Genomic DNA, 24,256 nt, shown 5'->3' with positions numbered 1-24,256 from the left:
AGTTGCATGACTTTGGGGTTGCTGCAGGGTGAACCAAGCCCATGTTCTGCAGCTGACTCCCTTCCTGCTGTCTTGAGCCCCCCACGGTGTCAGAACAGCAGGGCCTTGTTGTCACAAGTGTAACCCTGGTAATTCCACCACCGCCCTTAATCCATATCTAGTGTTCAGTGCAATAGAGCTACAGCCAATGATGCCATAGTGGCATATTTTGTCCGTTCTAAAAGTGTTTATTTTTCTCAAGTTCCAGAGATGAGGGGAATGCAGCATTATGGCTGCAGATAATAGAGTTTGGTAAATTAAATTAGGTGCCACAATAAAACACTGCTCCTTCAAATGATTGTGAGTATGCTTACCAAAGTTCAAAATAATAATTTTACTTTACTTATAGGTAGAAGCTGTACTTTTAAAACACATGGGATCCTGTAATGCATTTGGTGAAACCAAGTAGCACATATAACCTCTTATCTTCTAACCTATTTTTCTGTCTCTGTTCCATGAGAGCTTATACTGTATATATATTTATGTATTTATGCATTTATATCATTATGTATGATATCAATAATTTTATAGGACTTGCTGATAAAAGAAGTTGGGAAAGCAGAAACATATACTATAATTAGGAATCTGTGTACACATACAGTTTTATTAATAAAGGTTCTATCTAACTGATATTCTTCATTTACATTTATTCACGTCAACTTTAGCATGTATTCACATTAACTTTAGCATGGCATTAGACAGTGCCTAAAGTCACTGTTATTCTAGATGCTCTTAAAGCGGGAGTTCACCCAAAAAAATCATTTTAACATTGCATTCAGCCGAGTTGACATAATGACAATAGGCTGTTTTTTTTTTATTCTATCCCCGTACATACCGTATTTTCACAGCTGCTTCCGGGTATGTCTTCTGCGGGACTGGGCGTTCCAAATTGATTGACAGGCTTCAGACCGTCGCATACAGCGCGTCACGAGTTGACGAAAAAAGCTGAACGTCGGTGCGGCTCTATACGGCGCCTGTGCACCGACATTCGGCTTCTTTCGGCAACTCGTGATGCGCAGTATGCGATGGTCGGAAGCCTGTCAATCAATTAGGAACGCCCAGTCCCGCAGAAGACATACCCGGAAGCGGTGGTAAAAATACGGTATGTACGGGGATAAAATAAAAAAAAACAGCCGCTTTAACTATTACGGTAGTCTCTGCAATAATAGTTACATGTATTTCTGTATTTATTTATTTGCTGGTTTGCCACAGGTTTCACAGCACTCCCTCCTAAAGTCCTATACACATCTGCCCGTTCACCTGTCAGGTTCATGTCATGCACCCACAAAAACCAGACAGTCAGCACTGCAAATTCTACCAGCTGATTCCTCACTTCGTCAGTGCATACATGGAAAAAAATATATTATTTATATAGAGGTGCCACCATCTTTGGGATGAATATTAGATGACCTCTCCATATGACTGAATGTGAGGCTACGGCAGTATGCTGAGCCTGCATGGGATAGAGCAGAGGGAGAAGTGGGCTGCCGCGCTCTGGGGTAGTAACAGCCTCTGATTGGTCAGCTGCGGCAGCCCCCTTCTCTGATAGGTCCGTTCGCGTGAGGTAAAACCTGCACTGGACGAGCCTATATAAGGGAGAGGCTGAGGCGATTTGCTCAGTCACATCTCCTGACAAGCAGCATCGCCCGCCTCTCCCTCTCTCTCAGGATGAAGCGCGCTGTGCAGGACAGCCGTGAGGAGCTCTTATGTAGACTCCTAGAGAAGGCGGAGAGCAGGGGAGGTGAAGAGTGGCTGAAGCGTTGCCTGTCTGAGGAGAGTGGCTCTGTTTTATCTGTCAGCCCAGCTGCAGTACCAGAGATGAGCGTGGGCGCCCCCAGGAAACAGCCTGGAAAAAAAAAGAAATGTAAGACCAATAATTTAGCTCCTCAAGCTGAGGGAGCTGCAACAAGAGGTGCTTCTTGCCAGCAAGGGAGCAGCGCTGCCTCTTCCCCCCCTCCTGGGGACTTGGGTGAGCATGTTTTACCTGAAGTTGTTTTCAGTAATGTTAACCAGTTATCTGCATTTTCTAGTCTAATTGAATCTTTGTCTGTCATTGTGCAGCAGTTCAAAGGTATACATGATGCGGATTTTACCTCACAAAATGTAAATATGTATGTGCAACCAGGTGAGAGTCTGAGTACTCAGGCATGCACAGTAAGTCAGAGTGCACAGGAGACTGGTGCTGGAAATAGCGATAATGCTATTGATATGGAGGAGGTTGGTGTGGTGTGGCATGAGGCTGGTCATCCCTCTCTGCTAAATAAGGATGTTACTGTCAGATCGAGTGTGAGGTGTCCTGCTGTTAATAATACTTTACCCCTCAGATCCTCGGCTGCTATGGTCAGCGAGTCTTCCTTTAAGGAACCCCTCCCTTGCAGTTTATCCCCGCTGGGTTTTCATCTGTCTAAGTCAGTCAAAGAAAAAATTTGGAGGGGTGAATATCTCGATATATTATCACTTCTCCCTGCTTCTAAGGAGTTTTTGGCTAAATCTGACAGGCAGTCCAGCGAAAGAACAGAGGAAGATAGGAGGAGAGCGGTTCCTAAGACATTTCAAAACTGGCTGCAAGCGTTCTGTATCTATTCAGCAGTTATGGGAGAACGCTTCCCGGGGAAGTGCTCAGGTTTATTCCAACACCTGGATATTATTGCGGAGGCCTTTCGCCACTTTGGCGGCTCCGCATGGTTCTCATATGACGAGAATTTCCGTCAAAAACTAGCTGTGCACCCATCGCTGCATTGGGGGGCTAAGGACGTTGGTTTATGGTTAAACCTTATGCTGCCACCTAGGCCCCAGTTCACCCCTCGCCCCGCTTCAAATGGTCAGAGTCCAGTCAGGAAGGGTGTATGCTTTGCATTCAATGAGGGTCAATGTAAATTCTTATTGAATTGTAGATACAAACATGAGTGTTCTTATTGTGGCGGTACTCACGCGGCGAGCAGATGTTTTCGTAAAGCTGCCGCTAGTTCCTCTCATTCAGGACCCAAGGACACACATGGGAAAGGCTCCGACTCCGGTGAGCCTGGCAAGAATGCGCCCATGGCTCGAGCGCTATCCAGACCACAGGATGGCGGCTCTGCTAACTGAAGGTTTTGCCAATGGTTTCTTAGTGCCATCCTTTACTGGTTCAGGGTGTACACCAGTTAAAAATTTACTATCGGTATCCATGCACTCTAACTTAGTGCTTGAGAAAATTTGCAAAGAATTGTCTGAGGGTAGGGTGGCTGGCCCCTTTAATGACCCGCCATTCTCTAATTTCCGGTTGTCCCCTTTGGGCATCGTACCCAAGAAAGAGCTGGGTGCGTTCAGACTGATCCACCACCTATCTTACCCACCGCATTCGTCACTCAATGACGAAGTTGCCTCTGTGGAGGCTCCAGTCTGCTACGCCTCATTTGATGAGGCTTTGTGTCTTTTGAGGCAAGCAGGGCAAGGGGCTGTGCTAGCAAAGGCTGATATTAAGTCGGCTTTCCGCCTTCTTCCCGTGCATCCACAAGGCTTCAATTCTTTGGGTTTTCAATTTTTGAATAAATATTATTTTGATAAATGCATGCCAATGGGGTTTTCTATGTCATGCTTTTATTTCGAGGCTTTTTCCTCCTTCTTACATTGGGTCGTGTCAGTCGTTATCCCTCAAGGCCTTATCCTACATTATCTAGATGACTTCTTGTTTTTAGGTCCCCGGGGGTCATCAGTGTGTATGGAAGCTTTACAGGTTTTCTTTGACGTTTGTCATGACTTTGGCGTGCCTCTGGCCCAGGAGAAAACAGTTTTTCCCACGACAGTTATTGAATTTTTGGGGATCACGGTTGACTCCGAACGAATGGAATTCAGATTGCCACAACAGAAGATACATAAAATGAAGTCTATGATTGCAACCTTTCTTGTCAGTAAGAAGGTGTGCTTAAAGGAGGCACAATCTTTGCTGGGTCTTTTTGCTTTTGCAGCCAGAGTCATCCCTATGGCGAGGGTATTTTCGCGCAGGTTCTCGTTAGCCATAAAAGGTATGGTGAACCCTTACGCTCATTTCCGAATTTCAAAAAGCATCAAGGATGATCTAAGAATTTGGGACGCTTTTTTAAATGAGTTTAATGGTTCCTCGGCCTGGCAAATGGACTTTATTAATAGTTCTCAGTTGGAATTCTTCACCGATGCAGCTGGCTCTGCTGGGTTCGGGGCTTTCTTGGATGGGCGCTGGTGCGCCCAGTCCTGGCACCCGGATTGGCTCCAGAAGGAGATACTTCAAAATCTAGTTCTGTTGGAGCTCTTTCCAGTGATTGTGTCGGTGGTTGTTTGGGAAGACATCTTTAGGAATCGTAGAATCTTAGTTCATACGGATAATAAAGGTGTCTTTTTTGCCATCAATACTCTGTCCTCTAAGTCTGATCCCGTTCTGAGGTTATTGCGTTTCCTTGTACTTCATTGTATGAACTGTAATATATGGTTGAGAGCTGAGCATATTGCAGGTAAAGAAAATAACATAGCAGATTCTTTATCTCGTTCACAGTTCAAGAGATTCCGAGAGTTGGCGCCATCAGCGGATCAACATGGCACCCCTTGCCCAGACTTCCTCTGGGGCTTAATTTGGGAATAATATTCCGGAATCTCAAGGCTTCAGTAGCGGAAAACACCTGGAGGGATTATAGGCTTTCATGGCACAAATGGTGCTCTTTCTGTCAACCATTGGGTTTGGATCCACTAGATGTATCTTCTTACGTGGCTTTGTCTTTTTTGTCCTTTCTCATTCAGTCTAATCTGTCCCCGGCTTCCATAGGTAAAATATTGGCTGGAGTTTCTTTTTTCCTTAAGTTTGCAGGCCTTCCTGCTCTTACCTCTTTCTTTCAGGTCACTCAGGTTTTGAAGGGCCTCAAAAAGTCTAGGCCCTCTTTAGATAATAGGCGTCCCATATCTATCCCCATTTTGATCGATTCTTCTTCAGATCCTTCAAGATGTCTGCTCATCCAATTTCGAATCTTTGCTTTTTAAGGCTGCTTTCTCTATAGCATTCTTTGGAGCCCTTCGGTTAGGTGAGTTTACTGCAGCAAATAGAAACGCTTTTTCATTTCTCCGTTTTTCTCATGTTCAGTTTGACGTCGGTTCTGTCCGTCTGTTTTTGTCCAGATCAAAGTCCTCTCAGGTTGGCCAGTGGTTTTCTTTATCCAGTTCTCCTAATGAGGCTATCTGTCCCGTGTTTCATGTTCGTAATTATCTTTTGGTCAGACCATTGAGTAACGATTCCTTTTTTATTCATGAAGACTTGTCCTCTCTAACTAGGTACCAGTTCTCAGCTGTTTTGGCCTCCTGTTTGAAGCGCTTGAATTTATCTGGGTACCAATTTTCTTCCCATTCTTTCCGAATTGGCGCTGCCACCACAGCTGATTCTATAGGTTTTTCAGAGAGTAAGGTTAAAAAAGTGGGCAGGTGGGGCAGCAATAGATATAAGTTATATGTTCGTCCCAGTCTTCTAACTTTATGATTCTCTTTCAGATTTATCCAGGAATATCGCTTGGGTCATAGGTCACTCCTACGTGTTCTGGGCTTACAAGCACTCCGGATCCAGATCATACTCTGCTAACCTGGGGCTTGATCCTGATTTATTTTTAATTTTATGGTCAGGTGTTAGAGGTATGCGGTGGCGCAATTTAAAAGACCACCTAGCTTATTTGTCTTCTGTCTGGCCTCAACCCCAAGTGATAGTTATCCACGTGGGGGCTAATGACTTGGGTAAATTCAACACATGGGACTTGTTATGTGAAATGAAAAGGGATCTCTATTCCATAACTCAAATGTTCCCAGGTTCAGTGTTAGTATATTCTGAGATGGTTCCCAGGCTGTTATGGTCGCCGCACGGCACCCTTTTCTACGTGGATAGAATCCGCAGACGGCTAAATAGGACGATTCATAGTTTTATGCCTTCAATTGGTGGCTCTTCCTTTCGTCATTCCGAGTTAGAGGGTTTTTTGCCTGGGTTGTTTCGGGTTGACCAAATTCATCTGTCAGGCATTGGCCTGGACATTTTTAATATGGGTATCCAGTCCATGATCGAATCAGCCACGGTGGTGGGGGGGCCTCGGCCAACAGCTTCGCGGTTGGCCCCGGCCGGTGGGGAGTAGTCGTCCAGCTTTTGCTGGATGGACAGAAATTAATTTGATTTTAAAGTTTTAAGTTTAGCCAATTTGGCCTTTTGTAATTTAATTTATTTATTGAGAAAATTTTTGTAACCCCGCCCCCACATTTTATGGATGACACCGTGGCCAATTTTACCAAAGTTAAATAAAAATGTTGTATCAAATTGTTGTTTGGTCTCCTTATTCAATACCTCTGTACTAGCCCATGTGAGGCTACGGCAGTATGCTGAGCCTGCATGGGATAGAGCAGAGGGAGAAGTGGGCTGCCGCGCTCTGGGGTAGTAACAGCCTCTGATTGGTCAGCTGCGGCAGCCCCCTTCTCTGATAGGTCCGTTCGCGTGAGGTAAAACCTGCACTGGACGAGCCTATATAAGGGAGAGGCTGAGGCGATTTGCTCAGTCACATCTCCTGACAAGCAGCATCGCCCGCCCGCCCACCCTTACCTGTCAGTTTGTCATAATAAGTCATGGGGTCGTCTGTATGGGGGGAGTAGTCGTCCAGCTTTTGCTGGATGGACAGAAATTAATTTGATTTTAAAGTTTTAAGTTTAGCCAATTTGGCCTTTTGTAATTTAATTTATTTATTGAGAAAATTTTTGTAACCCCGCCCCCACATTTTATGGATGACACCGTGGCCAATTTTACCAAAGTTAAATAAAAATGTTGTATCAAATTGTTGTTTGGTCTCCTTATTCAATACCTCTGTACTAGCCCATGTGATTTTTTAAACAATTATTCTTTGAAGACAAAATACAATGAGAGAGATTTACTAAAACGGGTGCACACATAATCTGGAGCAGCTGTTCTTAGTAACCAATCAGCTTGTAGTTTTTTTTTTTGTCAAAGTTTAAAGTATACCTCAAGGAAAAACTTTTTTTTTAGTTTTGGATTGGAGTTAAGAGAGATTAGAACACCTGTCAACTTTTATTGCTGTCTGTTCCCCCATTAACCACTTCAGTCCTGGAAGGTCTTACCCACTTCCTGACCAGGCCATTTTTTTTTGCGATACAGCACTGCGTCATTTTAACTGACAATTGCCTGGTGGCGTGACGCTGTACCCAAATAAAATCGATGTCCTTTTTTTCCTGCAAATAAAGCTTTCTTTTGGTGGTATTTGATCACAGATAATTACATTTTTTTTGCTATAATATATATCCAAAAAAAAGTAAAAAATAATTCTTCATTAATTAAGGCCAATATGTATTCTGTTACATATTTTTGGTTTGTGCAAAAGTTATAGAGTCTACAAAATAGGGGATTGATTTAGGGACTTTTATTTTTTCTTTATAGTTTTTACTGGAAATTGCGGTGATCTGCAATTTTTAGTGGGGCTGTTGCATTTTGGCAGACAAATATGACCCTAAGTGACACTTTTTGGGGACCAGTGACACAATACAGTGATCGGTGCTTAACAAAATGCACTGATCCCTGTATAAATGACGCTGGCTGGAAAGGGGTTTACTACAGGGGCAATCAAGGGGTTAAATGTGTTCCTCGGGAGGTGTTTCTAACTGTGGGGGGAATGGATTCACTGAAGTAAAAGAGAGATCGTGATTCAGCTTAGCTAAAACAAGATCTCTCTATATTCCTCCCTGACAGAGCAGTGGTGTGCTTTGTTTACATTGACTCACTGCTGCTCTGTCTCTCCTGTAAATGATCGACGAGTCATGGTGGCCTGCTAATTGCCTCCTGCTGCGTCCCCTAAACCGCATTTCCGATATTATGTACTTGAAAGTGATTTCTCACACCCGGGCCGCCCTGCCGCAGTAAATGTACGTGGGGTGGTCTGGAAGTGGTTAAGGAAATTCACCCTCTCTATTTGTCCTGTTAACCATTATCATTAAAATTGAAAGCAAAATAAAATCCCAAATTGTGGGTTGTCCCCAAAAAAGTAATAGAGGGAAAATCGTCCAATGGGGCACTAGTTCTGGTGACCTGGGGGTCCCCAAGAAATCCCCTTAATTTGTCTATGGATTTGCTTCCTGTTTTGACTATGGAACATAAAGTGAAATCTCTGCAATGGGGCACAGATGATGAAAAACAAATACATTACAGGGGTTATAACCCCCCCCCCATACTCTATCTAAAAAGAAAAAAAAGTTTTGCCTATACTATAGTTTTACTTTAACTAAACAAGCTGAATTTAGAAGCTTATCTATTGTACAGATGATGGCTTGTGCAGTCTTCATGTCAAGGCTACTTGGACTTGCCAGCTCCTTAACAATTTAGAGACATTTACAGAGCAAACTGTGTGAAAATATAATCAGCACAATCACCAACTACTTTATACATGCAAATTGCAACTCACATGATTCAGATGCCTGATAATCCAGCCTACGTTTGCATCTATCACTTTGATGAAGGTGTCCACAAAATCTACCTCATGAATCACTCGAATGGCTGGTATCATAGCTAATCAAATGCACATCTTTTTTTTTGTTTAAATTAGATGTAAGCACAATTTGTTTCAAAAAGCATAATAGTGATCAGCAAAGCTATAGAAAAAAAAATATTTAATTAGTGATTGTCCCGTGACTGCTATTCTCCCCTTCCTCTCCTAGCACTATGTTGTGGCAGTGGAAACTACTCTCTTGAATTGACAGCTACACTTATGACAGCAACTCCTCCTTGTAACTTGTGTCAATTAAGCAGGGCAAATCTGAACAGGAATGTCTAAAGCTGAGTACATACTGTAAGTTTTTTTTTGTGAGCTGAAAGAAAAAAAAAAAACTTGCAGATTCCTGCATCCATACAACTGAGGTGGATGCAGGAATCACCCCCACTGTGCTATTGTGTTCTGACAGTGGAGAATCATTCCGTGTTAGAATACACTGCCACAGAATACACAGCCACTGGCTGCAGCAACTGATTAAATGTAGGTTTTCCAGAAGGACCATTCAACAGAAGCGTATCTAACAATTAGCTTCTGTCAAACAGAAATGATTACACACAGAAACAGCTGAGTATCCATGTACACCCAGCTTGATTTGAGAAAGAGGAAGTCCTGCCTGAAAATGTGTAACCAAGCCCATACCTATGACATTGCTTCCTGAGTCACATTCTCTCCACCGTTAGCCATCTTGTGGTCTCCCAGTGCTCTCCAGGGCTCCCATCCACATCCATAGGCTCCAGTGACAGCTGGACCCTGTTGGGTCGCTTAAATCTGGATGATAATTGGACAATCGGACCCACGTGAGGCGGAAGACCCACATGTTATAAGGCTCTTAACCCTTTACTTCTGTGAGTTTCTACATTGTCTTTTAAGTTGTCAATTGTCATGTAAATAGATTAGTTTTTGTTCTACTACACACAGATGCACCCTCTGCTGTCCTTATCCTGTACCCAGCTTTAGCCTGTGACATCACATGCGACTAGGGGACTATAGGCACACTGTTCGCTGACTTGTATCTTGTATGTCCCAGGGAGGAGGCATGGACACAAAATGACCTTTCTAGCATGTATCTGCATCTGGTCATGAACAAACAGGAAGCAGATATCTCTTAAAGGGACTGGCAGGATCTCAAGAAATTTACTGAACCTACAGTAGGTGCCGTCGATTTTGTGTCAATCTCGCCTCTGCTAGCGGCGAGATTGACCACCCGCGATCCCCGTCGCGGGAGCCAGCGCCAAGCTCTGTCGCTCCTCCTGCTCGCCCCCGCAATACATTCCTATGGAAGCACTGCATCTCGTGGGGGCGAGGAGCGCGAGAAGCACAGACTCACAGCGGCATTATCCAGCGCGATCCCATCGCGCTGGATATACAAAATCATTTTCCAGTTAGAGATACATACCCATACATCTTGTTCCTGTGGCAACATTGTCATTGAGACAAGAAGGGGGAACAGTCTCCGCAACAAACCATGGCCATAAAACCTACATTCTAACATTCCTGCACTGTACGCCAAATTCAGAAGTTTCCCTTCACAAGTAGGCTAGGTTCACATTTGTACAATGCAAGAACGCACGCAAAAATTACTCATGTACTGTATACATGAAATGTCCAAAAAACACATCCCTTTTGCATATATGCGACATGCAATTATTTTGTAATGGAGCTCCAACACATCCTACTAATGCACATGTAAAAATGCATGGTATAAAAGTGCCATTTGGTGCTGTATTATTTAAAGGGAAAAAAAAGGTGCTTGCACCTCTTTGTTGTGATTTGTGTGTGTAGGGCAGCCCATTGAAATGAATATGGTGCAATAGAAACACGCAAAAATTTGCAAAAGCATGTGCATGCTGTTCAAACTATATTGGTGTGAATGAAGCTCAACACAAAAGAGTGATTAAAAAAAGAAAATATAACATCTCATTCCACTCTAGTCTAGATCTTATCTGAAATGAGATGTATTGAATGAGTCAATCGGAATGTTGATTTTAGATGTAATCAAGCGTTTCCCATTAATCATGTCTTACCCCATTCAGATGAATATGTTCTCCTTTTACTAATAAATGTGTGAATTCCTGCTTGGAGAATTCAAGAGACTTGGAGCTTCTGCTGCAAAAGTGCAATGAACTGATGAAAACACAAAAGCCTCTAACAGACTCTGTACTGTGTACGTAGTATGGGGGAGGGTGCAGAAATTCATTCTTCAAAATGAGAATTAGTATGAAGAATGACCTTGTTAAAAGATCAACGGTTAATATTTTAATTATGTACTGAACTTGGGCTACACTTTGTGGAAATTTCATATAATGAGCAAAAAAAGGTGATTATTAGCCCAAAATAGTAAAAAAAAAATGTGCATAGTCAATGTAGAGAACGCAAATAAGCCTAAACAATGCATTATTATTTACAAGGTGCATATATTCTCTCTTGTTAAAAATAGAAGGATATATTATTCTATGGAACAGATTTTTTTCTTGTGAATAAGCCCTAATTTTATTCACTTGGATATCCTTTAATTTATTGATACTTATATCATGTTCAGTATTTCTGTTGTTATTTAGATCTAGTGGCTTAGTAATAAGCAATGGGAATTTTAGATTATTGCTGTGTTTATATAGTATGCATGAAAAGAATGTATAGTGTGCATTAATTACTGTTGTGGTGATGATCGAATGTAGACTCCGGTGTGGGAGGAACAGATGTGAATGGTTTTATGAACTCAGTCAATCATAATTAATGTACCAAATGTATTCCATAGATTTCCTTATTTCTAGCCTATTATTTACTGTTAAATGTCAAATGTTCTGCCTTAGCTTGGAGACAGCAGGGTTCTTTGGGTTGGAACTGAAAGGCACGCTGAAGACAATAGATTTTCAGCTAGTACATTGTGAATAAAAGTGATTGTTAAATAAAAAAATAAAACATTTTTTATACGCATGAATGGGGATTGTTTTTATTCTGATGAATGTCTTTCAGTTGCTAAAATGTTGTCTGTTTATATGGTCAGGCCACCCAACAATTCTATTGTATTTAAAAACACCAGGCTGGTATTGAATGATATCAGCTAATGCAGTTATTCATTCATTAAAACATAATGAAATACATTTTTATTGCAGTTGGTCTAAGTACCTGAAATATACTTAGTGTCTTATAATGCTTGTCTAGCATATCTCAGACTCTAAATAAGTATTTCCAAGTCTCTCCGGCGCCCCCCACCTCTGGTCAAATGCCGTATTGCATGCAATAGAAGTCAATATGGAACAAATTATCTTTGTTTTCATTGACTTTTTAGGGGAAACTCACTTTGGACAACAAATATTCTCTTGGAACAGATAATGCTCATAATCCAAGGTTCCACTGTATATTGTATTGAAAACAGTACTTCAATCGTGCATTATTGTACCAACCCCTCTGTAGCACTAACATTGCTTACTCTGATTTCATGGCAGACCGAAGAAAGCACAGAAGTCAGAATTTGCCTCAAGTTAGATACAGATTGGCCCGTTCCCTGGCTGGAAGGCATCAAGCATTGTCTAATAATTTCCTTTCATCCTTACTTTCCCTGGCCAGCTGCTTTCATTAATTGGATTTCAGTTCTTTCAATATATGGAGCCTTTCACGAGTCATGACCTGCAGAGAAGAACAGAGACCCAGTGATGATGTCACTGGATCTAAAATTCGGTATGTAATGAAAACAGAAAGATTTTGTTTTTAAAATACCATTAGCATTTTAATTAAGGCCTGATTCACGCCTATGCATTTTTAGTGCTTTTTGAAGATTTACCCTTCAGTCCATTTAACATGGTTTCCTATGGAACACGTTCTGTAGCGCAAATCTTCAAAAAACACTAAAAATGCTTAGGTGTGAATCAGGCCTAAGGTGGGAGAGATAAACCAGGGAATTAAAAATGTAAGCAGTGTCAGCTTTAAATCATGCAATTAGCTGTTTTCCTGGTTTTTATCTTTAACCCTTTTACTGTTAGGTCCGGTGCTCTAATTTAAACTTAGGTGGCCATACCATTTTTGCAATTTTTCCTTTTTTTTTTTACTTACAACTTTCAGATTTGTTATAGACCCCACAAACCACACATTTTCTGAAAGCATAGGACCAGTAGAATAAAAAGAAGATGCTACTGGTTTTATGCTACCTGATTATTGTACAATTGTTTTTTCTAAAATAATACCTTCACTAAAAACACACAAAAATTACTAGTAGCTCACACAGACACAACAAAATGTAAAAAACACCCTGCTAAATTAAAGTTAAACTCTATTGAGCTAATAAATAACACAAAAAAAATCCCTTTTGCAAAATGGTGAAAAACATAACATTGTAAATAAGCAGCTTACTCTGAAAGCTGTAATAATAACCTTCAGATTTTTTTAAAGTCATTAGGGCCCCCAACACATACATTTTCTGAAAGCACGTGACCTATAGAATGAAAAAAGATGATACTTTTTAAGGTCCAGCAATTGTTGTGCAAATGTTTACCAAAATTAGCTAATAAATAACACAAAAAAATTCCTTTTGCAAAATGGTGAAATACATAAAATTGTAAATAAGCAGCTTACTCTGAAAGCTGTAATTATAACCTTCAGATTTTTTTTAAACTCATTAAGGCTCCCAACACATACATTTTCTAAAAGTACATGACCTATAGAATGAAAAAAGATGATACTTTTTAAGGTCCATCACTTGTTGTGCAAATGTTTACCAAATCTTTTTTTTTTTTACTAAAAATACATCAAAACCATTATTAGCACACACAAACACAACATAACTCACAAGTGTTCTATGCCTTCCCATGCAGGCAGTCTCCTTGATGTCAAATGGGGCAAAATGGCTGCAGGGACAAAGCCACTGCTCTCAATGACATATGTATGGGTGTGGGTGCACGGCTCCAGACATAGACAGTGGGGTTGATTTACTAAAACTGGAGCGTGCACAATCTGGTGCAGCTCTGCATAGAAACCAATCAGTTTCCAGTTTTTATTGTCAAAGCTTTTATTGTCAAAGCTTCTTTATTGTCAATCTGAAGTTAGAAGCTGATTGGCCACCATGCACCGCTGCACTCTCCAGTTTTAGTAAATAGACCCCAGTGTGTTTGGAGACATGTACATACTCAAATGTCAAATTGGAAGCAGTGGCATTGTCTGTGCAGCCTCTGTATCCCACAACAATGGAATTACCTGCACGGGATGCCTGGAAAACCTTGTTATCCCATGTGGGCAAATACGGCCTTACATGGGCATATGCTGTAGTGTATATGCATCTCGTGTACAAACATGACATGTTAATCATCCCCCCAGCTCTGCATCCTGAACCAATCCCCCACCACATGCCCCAGTAGCAGCTGACAGCTGGCAGAGGGAAGGAGGGGAATCAGTCCAGCAGTGCTGCAGAGAATGGGTGATGGGGAATCGGTCCTGTAGGGAAGGGGGTTTCCAGAACAGGAGGGTCAGAGTGGCAGGAGAGATCTGTTTACAGAGTTTGATCTCCCTTGTGGCTCCCCTACAGTAACTGAAGTTGGGAAAGCAGTAAAAGCCAACAGTGATGCAGAGGGGCCACAGGCGGATTGGTGCTGCAGGGGGAAGGGAATAAAAAGTGGATTTAGTGGGAAACCAGCATGTGTCTCCTTATGACTCTTGACTTAAAACTATGTCCCACATATGTTTTCCTACTAAGAAGCTATTAACCCCTGACTCAAATTCCAAAGGCCTTAGCATTCTGTGAGCTTGATGTTGTGTACTACAAATTTGTGTTTCTAGTGCTTAGTCCAGTATTTTCCTTATTTGGTTAGCCCTATATACGTTGTTACTTGCCTCTAGTATGTCTTGTATATGATTTTTATTATACATTGCTCAAAAAAAATTAAAGGAACACTTTTGAATCAGAACTCCTGGGATATTGATCTGGTCAGTTAAGTTGCAGAGGGGTGTATACAGAGGGGGTTGTTAATCAGTTTCAGCTGCTTTGCTGTTAATTGAAATTAAAAACAGGTTAACTAGATGGGCAACAATGAGACAACCTTCAAAACAGGAATGTTTTTTTCAGGTGGAGGTGTCTGACATTTTTTTCCCTACTCATCTTTTCTGATTGTTTTTAACTAGTTTTGCATTTGGCTAGGGTCAGTGTCACTACTGGTAGCAAGAGGTGATACTGCCAGAAGGTTTGCCGTGTCTCCCAGCACAGTCTCAAGAGCATGGAGGAGATTCCAGGACAGGCAGTTACTCTAGGAGAAGGTCCTTAACCCATCAGCAGGACCGGTATCTGCTCCTTTGTGCAAGGAGGAACAGGGTGAGCACTGCCAGAACCCCACAAAATTACCTCCAGCAGGCCACTGGTGTGAATGTCTCTGACCAAACAATCAGAAACAGACTTCATGGGGGTGGCCTTAGGGCCCCGACGTCCTCTAGTGTGCTTTGTGCTCACTATCGGACACTGTGGAGCTCGATTGTCATTTTCCACTGAAAACCAGAATTGGCAGGTCCGCCACTGGTGCCCAATGCTTTTCACAGATGAGAGCAGGTTCACCCTGAGCATATGTGACAAATGGGAAAGGGTCTGGAGAAGCCGCGGAGAACTTTATGCTGCCTGTAACATCATTCAGCAGGACCGGCTTTGCGGTGGGTCAGTGATGGTCTGGGAAGGTATATCCATGGAGGGATGCACAGACCTCTACAGACTACACAATGGCACCCTGACTGCCATTAGGTATCGGGATGAAATTCTTGGACCTATTGTCAGACCCTACGCTAGTGCAGTGGGTCCTGGGTTCCTCCTGGTGAGCGACAATGCCCGGCCTCATGTGGTGGTAGCATGTAGCCAGTCCCTGGAGGATGAAGAAATTGATACCATTGAATGGCCCCCACGCTCACCTGACCTAAATCCAAAAGAACACCTCTAGGACATTATGTTTCGGTCCATCCGGTGCCGCCAGGTTGCACCTCAGTCTGTTCAGGAGCTCAGTGATGCTCTAGGCCAGATCTGGGAGGAAATACCCCAGGACACCATTCGTTGTCTTATTAGGAGCAAGCTCTGTTGTTGTCAGACATACATACAAGCACTTGGGGGCCATACCAACTACTGAGGACCATTTTGAGTTGTTGCAATGAAATTTCAGCAAAATGGACTATCTTGCTGCATAATTTTTTCACTTTGATTTTCGGGGTGTCTTTGAATTCAGCCCTCTGTATGTAGATAATTTTCATTTACATCAAATTATGTGCCATCCTTTCATTCATAACACATTACCCAGTTCATATCAGTATAGATATCCAGCATGAGATTTTTGCCCGTTGAGATCTGATATGTTTTCAAAGTGTTCCTTTAATTTTTTTGAGCAGTGTTTTTCCTTGTGCCACTGGGAATTAAAATCTGTTGTTTTCCAATATTTTTTTGGCTTGAAATAGTTTCACTTGTTATTTACAAGAAATTACACTCAGTTAGTGATTGCATGTATCCTTGTTTCTGTTCCAAACTGGTCTCATTGTTTAGGATGGATTCCTTAACCTCCCCGGTGGTATGATTATTTCACATTTTAGGATGCTGAAAGCGGTACCATTATTTTGCATGGAAGTTTGGCGTTTTACATTGTAGGCCTGTAATTCTTAGGAATAACTCACTGTCCAAACAAGAGTCTAGTAGACATCTCGGATATGATAAAGTTTGAAACTTTGAACTATAAATAATTATAACAAATAATAATGTAATTATAATAAAAATGATTCAATAATGTAATCAAATAAAAAACACTGAAATTTGTTCAGTTGCAGAATTGTCGCTGTCATTACTTTTATTGTTTGATGACGAATTTCCCCACAAATCACTATCGCTCAATTCTGCAAGTGATTCTAATTTATTATCGCTGTTTTCTAGCTGGTATAAAACCACTTTTGATGTAAAGGGACACTTGTTGGTTGCTATGAACAATCTCCAGTTTCCAGGTAGAAGGAACAGTTTTTATTATATAAAAGTGCATGTAGGACACTGGGCTGACCACTAGGGACAAAGAGGGTGTGTATTTATTTCATACAGTACTGTAATCTATAATATTACAGTATACGTATGTATTGTGTGTATTTACTTTTTTGAATTTGGCGCCGATCTCCGCCCCGTGCGTCGTAACGTTGCAGGGAATGGAGCTCGGCGGCACACGGGCACTGTGTGAATCGAGCGAGGAGACAGCTCGATCACACAGCGGGCAGGCATTACAGGATCCAGGGACAAGGTAAGTAATTCCCTGCCTGTGGAAACCGCGAGGCGATCCCGAGTCTGGCTCAGGGTTACCGCTTTTGGTTCTGAAATTCCACCCAGAGCCAGACTCGGGAATACCGTTTAGGGGGTTAAGCGATATCCTTACAATTGTAATAATATTGAAAAATGCAACAGAAAAAAGTACCCCTTGTCATGGTAAAGATGGTTTTATATAACCCTGGTGCTTCCACCTCTTCACAGGGGTTTACGAGAAATAGTTGATTCAGCACATCAACATTTTAACTTTTGACATTTGATTTTGAGTTGGGCAGACCTTTAATGTGAACCTGTGTTTGCCACATTCAGAGCATTGCACCTTGTTCACATAAAGCTTATCTCAGACATTTAACCACTTAATGACCGCCTCCTGCACATATACATCAGCAAAATGGCACGGCTGGGCACATCCACGTACAGGTACGTCCTGTACTAGTACCCAGCTGTGAGTCGCGGGAGCGCGCCCACGGCACGCTCCCGTGACCCAGTCCGAAGCTCCATGATCGGGACCATAGGACTCACATACCCGATCGCCGCTGGAGTCCCGCGATCGGTCCCCGGAGCTGAAGAACGGGGAGAGCCGCGTGTAAACACGGCTTCCCCATTCTTCACTGTGGCGGCAGCATCGATCGTGTCATCCCTTTTATAGGGGGACACAATCGATGACATCACACCTACAGCCACACCCCCCTACAGTTGTAAACACACTTCAGGTCACACATAGCCCCATCAGTGCCCCCTGTGGTTAACTCCCAAACTGCAATTGTCATTTTCACAATAAACAATGCATTTTAAATGCATTTTTTGCTGTGAAAATTACAATGGTCCCAAAAATGTGTCAAAATTGTCAGAAGTGCCCGCCATAATGTTGCAGTCATGAAAAAAATCGCTGATCGGCGCCATTAGTAGTAAAAAAATTTTTTTTTATAAAAATGCAATAAAACTATCCCCTATTTTGTAAACGCTATACATTTTGTGCAAACCAATCGATAAACGCTTATTGCGTTTTCTTAACCAAAAATAGGTAGAAGAATGGCCATTTTTATCCAAAAATTGGCCCAGTATATATATGTATATCTGTGTGTATGACTGTGTGTCCCAAGCGTGTCACAATCCTACAGGGTAAAATTACCGCACCAGCCAAGCAGACACTGGCTGGAAAAAGCGCCCAGAGGCGATTCAGTTCGCATGAGTAGCGCTATACAAGTCATTCATTCATTCATTCATTCAAGAATACGTATCGGCCTAAACTGAGAAAAAAAAATGTTTTTTTATATATTTTGGGGAGATATTTATTATAGCAAAAAGAAAAAAATATTGCATTTTTTTTTTTTTACTTTCAAAGTTTTATTAGTAAGTTCACAAAAGACAGCAAATTACATTACATTGCATTGAGAAGAATGTCATTTAGGCATAAGTAATGGAGTAAAAAAAAAGTGACAAACATATCCAATGGAAATAAAGATCATCTAAGATCCAAAACAAGTATAACAAACTAAAAGTAAGTTTATTCTAGAAATCAGCAACCATCATAGACCATAAAGGACCCACCAAAACAGTACGGTAAGTAAGCACGGTCTACAAGGTGAGGGTTGCAATGTAAATAGAAACTCCAGATAAGAGAGCAATGTAGGGAGATGGGGGAAGAGAAAAGGACAAATAAAAATAAAAAGGAAGAAGAGAAAAGTAAAAATCAACTTATGCTGAGAAGAGAGAGTCAGAAGAAGATAGGAAGAGAGGAATTGTGCCTCGTATATCTAAATTGGGGTGCATATTGTCTAAATTACGACTGGATACGATGGAGCCGCCATGGGTTCCATTTCGCATCATAAATAGGTATTGTGTCATTCAGTTTGTGAAAAATTAGTTCAGCCAACATAATTTGGTCCATCCTGGAGAGGACCTGAGGGAAGGGGACCACCGGGGACTTCCAATTTAGTGCCACCACCCAGAGGACTGAGGAGCAAAGTGTATATATCAAACGTCTGAGAGATTTTGGAGTATCCGGGATCTTTTCAAATAATAGACAGTGTTTAAATGATAAAACCGCTTGATCACCCCCCAATTTATCAACAAGATCAAAGACCCACTTCCAGACCGATGAGACATGCATGCAGTCCCAAAAGATATGAAAGAAGGAACCCACAACAGGACAACCCCTAAAGCAGTTAGTAGAGGTCTGGGGGAATATCTGGTGTATGCGCTGGGGAGTGTAGTACCAACGAGTGAAAAATTTAAGGGCCGTCTCTCGAAACGAGAGCGAGGCAGTACATTGCCGGAGATTTAGCCAATTTTTCTCCCAGTCCTCCAGTTCATACTCCAGGCCCATCTCCGATTCCCACTTTACCATATACTTCAGTTTATCTCTGTCTCTAGTGGATGACATAACATTATATAAAAGAGAAATCAGTCCTCTTTGTCTGGGGCCAGACCTACAAAGTGATTCAAAAGACGTATAGGAAGGTGCAAGGGTTAATGAGTAATGTGTCAAAAAGAAATGTCTGATCTGCATGAATCTAAAAAATGTCTCATCTGGGGCTCCCTTCAGGGATTGTAATTGGGCAAAAGAAAAAAATGTATTGTTATGTTGGAAGTCCTCTAGAGTGGTCAAACCAGAGGAGACCCACCAGCTGAATGAACCAGGGTCCGAAAAAGCCGCAGGCAACCTGTGGTCCCCCAGGAAAGTGGAGCCCGGGGGAGCCGCAGAAGCCAGTAAAAGGGAAGAACAATGACGCTTCCAAAGCTTCAGACCCTGGGCCACCAGGAGGTTATAATCCGCCAACTCCGGAGGACGAGGGCCCGAGAACCATAGGAGACCAGGCAGAAAACGGGGAAGGATTGAATCACGTTCAAACTTGACCCAGGGGACTCTCGGACATCTGATAGACCACTGTGCTTGTTGGGAGAACCTACCCGCCAGATAGTATAGCCACAACTGTGGGACTCCAAGACCCCCCAGCCTACTAGACCTATAGAGCACATCTCTTGAAAACCTGGCGGGTTTATCACCTCAAATAAACCTATTAATGCAGGACTGAAATCTGAGGAGAAATGCCTTAGGGATCAAAACGGGGAGGGCTCGGAACAAATACAGGATCTTGGGAAGGATGGTCATTTTAATCGCCGTAATTTTCCCCATAAAGGAGATTTTATATAGGGACCAGGTTTTCAAAAGCCTTTTAAGGGAAGCTATTAAAGGGGGGAAGTTAAGGTCAAATAAACTGTGAAAGTCGCCTGAAAGTTTTATTCCAAGATAGGGAAGAGAGGTGGTGGGCCAAGAGAAGGGGAACGTTTGCTTAATCTGAGTCAACTCCGCAGGGGAGAACCCAACTGGAAGGGCCAGGGATTTAGATATATTGACTGTTAAGCCAGAAATATCAGCAAATAAGGATAGTGTGTCCAGAAGGTTGGGCAATGTATACAAAGGGTCAGTCAAAAAGAGTAATACGTCGTCTGCGTACATACAGAGTTTGTACTCTGATCCTGCTTTATTATAACCTGAAATAAGGGGATGCTGTAGTATGGCTATGGCTAGGGGCTCGATCGCCAGGGCAAAAATATTGCATTTTTTTTCAAAATTGTCGCTCTATTTTTGTTTATAGCGCAAAAAATAAAAACCGCAGAGGTGATCAAATACCACCAAAAGAAAGCTCTATTTGTGGGAAAAAAAGGACGCCAATTTTGTTTGGGAGCCACGTTGCACGACGGCGCAATTGTCAGTTAAAGCGACGCAGTCCCGATTTGCAAAAAGGGGCCTGGTCCTTTAGCTGCATTTTGGTCCGGGGCTTAAGTGGATAAAAAAAGAGTACCCCTTGTTCTCTTTTCTTTTGTGTGTTAGGTTCCACCTTAAAATCCATACCAGACCTGAAAGATATTTACACCATTTTGAAACCTGAAACTATCAAAGTAATCCTATAATAAGTTAAAATGTATGCGCCTTTCAGACTGATACATTTTATTATTTTAGTGCAGTTTTCCCCTGATTCTTATGTTGTACATTCATTAAATACCAAATGCCTATGAGATAGATAACTTTTTTGTGAATTGACTTTAATGATATATCACAATTATTTTACAGTAATTAATGTACATATTGACTGAATTTGCATTTTATACAGAAAATTAGATTTTTTTTCTTTAATGAATTCACTCTTGGATTTCATGTGCGATATTTTAAAGAAAATATTAATCTTGCATGCAATAACCGTTATTAAACTTACCCCTAGCACTAAAGACTGTGTTGATGAAAAAATTAAACATAGGGGCCCGGATTCACAAAGGTTTTACGACGGCATATCTCCACGTACGCCGTCGTAAGTCTGAATGTGCGCCGTCGCATCTACGCGCCTGATTCTTAGAATCATTTGCGCTTGAATTTGGCCAAGATACGAGCGGCGTAAGTCTCCTACACCGTCGTATCTTGGGTGCATATTTACGCTGGCCGCTAGGTGGCGCTTCCGTTGATTTCCACGTAGAATATGCAAATGAGCTAGATACGCCGATTCACGAACGTACTTGCGCCCGGCGTATTAAAATACGCTGTTTACGTAAGGCGTCCGACCGGCGCAACTTTACCCCTCGTAAAGCAGGGGTAAGTCATTTTAGGTATGGACGTCGGAAACATCGGAACAGCGTCGTTTGCGTAAGTCGTACGTGAATGGGGATGGGCGTAGGTTACGTTCACGTCGACTAAGCATTGAGCCGGCGTAATTTACGGAGAAAATTTGACATGATACTGAGCATGCGCGCGCATGCGCCGTTTGTTAGGTGCGTCATTTATGTGGGGTCACGATTCATTACCATACAACACGCCCCCTATCAACCTACTTTGAATTAGGTGGGCTTACGCCGGCCCATTTACGCTACGCCGCCGTAACTTAGGGCGCAAGTTCTTTGTGAATACGGTACTCGCCTCTCTAAGTTGCGGCGGTGTAGCGTATATGAGATACGCTACGCCCGCCTAAACTTAAGCCAATCCTTGTGAATCTGGGCCCCTGGACCAACCACCCGGCATTTTTTTTACGTCGTTTGCGTTCGGGTTTTTCCAGCATAAAGTTACCCCTGCTATATGAGGGGTATGTGCGGCGCATCCTATGTTAAGTATGGCCGCCGAATTTTGAAAATTTTACGTCGTTTGCGTAAGTCGTTCGCGAATAGGGCTGGACATCATTTACGTTCACGTCGATTCCAATACGTCCTTGTGGCGTACTTTGGCGCAATGCACACTGGGATTTTTTTATGGACGGCGCATGCGCCGTTCAAAAAAAAATAAAAAAAACGCGGGGTCAAGACAAATTTAAATACTACACGCCCCCAACATCCCCATTTGAATTACGCGGCCTTACGCCGCAACACATACGTTACGCCACCGTAAATAAGGGCGCAAGTTCTTTCTGATTACAGAACTTGCACCCAAAGTTACAGCGGCGTAACGTATCTGAGATACGTTACGCCGCGCATACAGATAGGCGTTCGTATCTGAATCCGGCCCCCCCTGTTTTTAATCCTCGCCTATTTGACATTTACATAGATATGAATTGAATAGGAAGGAGTTTTGTGGCCAGCACAGTCTATGAATATTGCAATCTGATTAATAATATTTTATCTGTTAATGTGATTGCCCAGTTGAGGGAATCGTGTATGAAAACATTTATAAATAGAAAAAAAATGATATAATTCTAAAAGATATATGATTGGTACTTGTCTTAATAGAAAGTGATACTGTGAGGGGAAAATGGAGATGAAAAATATAAGGACATTTTGAACTTGTTACTCAGGTTCCTTTTTGCTCATTAACTCCTTTTTCAACAATAAGTGGTTCCCATGCTTACAGTAATTGCAAAGTTTTTGGTCTCTTACTTATTATTGTCAACATTTCCTCTGCAGAAGGCTACACCTTCATTTTATCTGCAATTTAGAAAGCTGTTACATAAGAGATTAAGTGAGTTTTATTGAACGTAATATGTTATCATACCTGTAAAAATGTATGCTTAATCACAATGTAGATGAAAATGTGAATTAAACGCAAATACTCTGCCATTTTAACCAGAATGGTCTGCATTTTTTCTACTGGTTATTGGGCATTTTACACCAGCACAGAACATAATGATGTGGGAGAATATGTAAAGAAAAATAAAATAGCTGTTATACTATTGATATCAAAGTCACATACTTGTAGACATTAGCCTATGCAAGAGTCAATAGTGAAAATCCATAATTCACTCAAGATAAACTGTACATGACAACGCAGAGGGACATGTAGGCAAACGGAAGACAGACCTGCCTAACACCCAGAAACAGGTTTAAAGAGGGCTTTAAAACACTACAAAAAAAAGCTTGTGTAGCAAATGTATACTGTATGTCACAGTAGAGTTACTTATTAAATGAAGGTTACTATTCAACAAAATGCCAGCAATAAGCTCGTATTATGCTTTATAATGTATGCTACCCCAAAAATGTAGTTTCCATATATGTTTTGACTTATTTGTATAGTTCTCAATAAAACCAATGTAGCCAAAAAAAAAAAGAGTTGACACATTTTTATATGTGTGCAATGCTTATTATATGTTGAATAGATTATAAAAAAAAAATATTCACTAAAAAGGGCTTTGCTTTTTAAAAATTGACTTCTTAAACTATGTTACCTTTCAGTATGATCCTTAGCTGTTACAGGTTCACTTTTTTCACTGGAAACCTTACAGCACCGGAAGAATTACTAAAAACCAAGAACAATAAATGTAATATATTAAAGCTTTCAGTACTTATATATGTTGATTCATTTGTTTGATTTTTTACACTTAGAACATTTTTACCAAATACAGAAAATACCTGTTAATTTTGTCAGAAATGCAGTGTCTCGGTGACTTCCTGTGAGCTGCACCAAATAATATCTTCCTTCCTAGCTATTTTATTTATTTTTCCAATTGCCCTCCTCCTCATATATTGGAGAAGATAAAATAAGGGCATGCTAGTAGTCTATATCAGGAGAGCAGCCTGGGGTTACAACCGTGACTCCCTCCACAGATACAATAGTGGAGTGATGCAGTCACGCAAGAACAGGAAGTGTGTTATTTGCAGGATTATGTATATATACATTTCTCTTTTTAATTTTGGACAGAGTACTAGTTAATAGTTAGGCATACACAAAATCAACAAGAGTTCTATGTACAAGCTATGGATATTTATAATCTTTTGTTATCCTGGCAACTATTGTCAATAAAATCGAAATACATGTAATGAAAAATACAAACTTTTGTAGCTGTCACCAGAACAATGGTACATTTTCCCATTGGGGTACTCATTCATGCGATAACTATCTCAGAGATTTTAATTTTGTAAAGATTTCTGTTGCATCTCTGGGACAAAAAGTGAAGGTAACCTATCCAAAACAACAACAAAAAATAAAATATACTGTACATACACTTTTGGGAATGAGAATCTGAAA

The 24,256-nt window shown here is 41.4% G+C and overlaps 1 protein-coding gene across 4 annotated transcripts in view; it reads right to left on the bottom strand.

The window, feature by feature from the left end:
- Positions 1-24,256, bottom strand: part of NLGN4X (neuroligin 4 X-linked) — a 405,179-nt gene that overhangs the window by 343,825 nt on the left and 37,098 nt on the right. Inside the window, exon 1 of one of the 4 annotated variants that reach the window (XM_040338159.1) lies at positions 23,457-23,522. The exons of 2 other annotated variants lie outside the window; for them this stretch is intronic. The gene's annotated coding sequence lies outside the window, so the exon portion shown is untranslated. Of the gene's footprint in view, positions 1-10,585; positions 10,653-23,456; positions 23,523-24,256 lie in introns of those variants that run through there. One more of the 4 variants, XM_040338160.1, reaches the window with a different exon arrangement.

This window comes from Rana temporaria, chromosome 2, assembly GCF_905171775.1.
Source record: "Rana temporaria chromosome 2, aRanTem1.1, whole genome shotgun sequence".
In the NCBI taxonomy this organism is placed as follows: Eukaryota; Metazoa; Chordata; class Amphibia; order Anura; family Ranidae; genus Rana; species Rana temporaria.
Note: the sequence above shows the minus strand (reverse complement) of the source record. Positions and strands in the feature narration are given on the sequence as shown.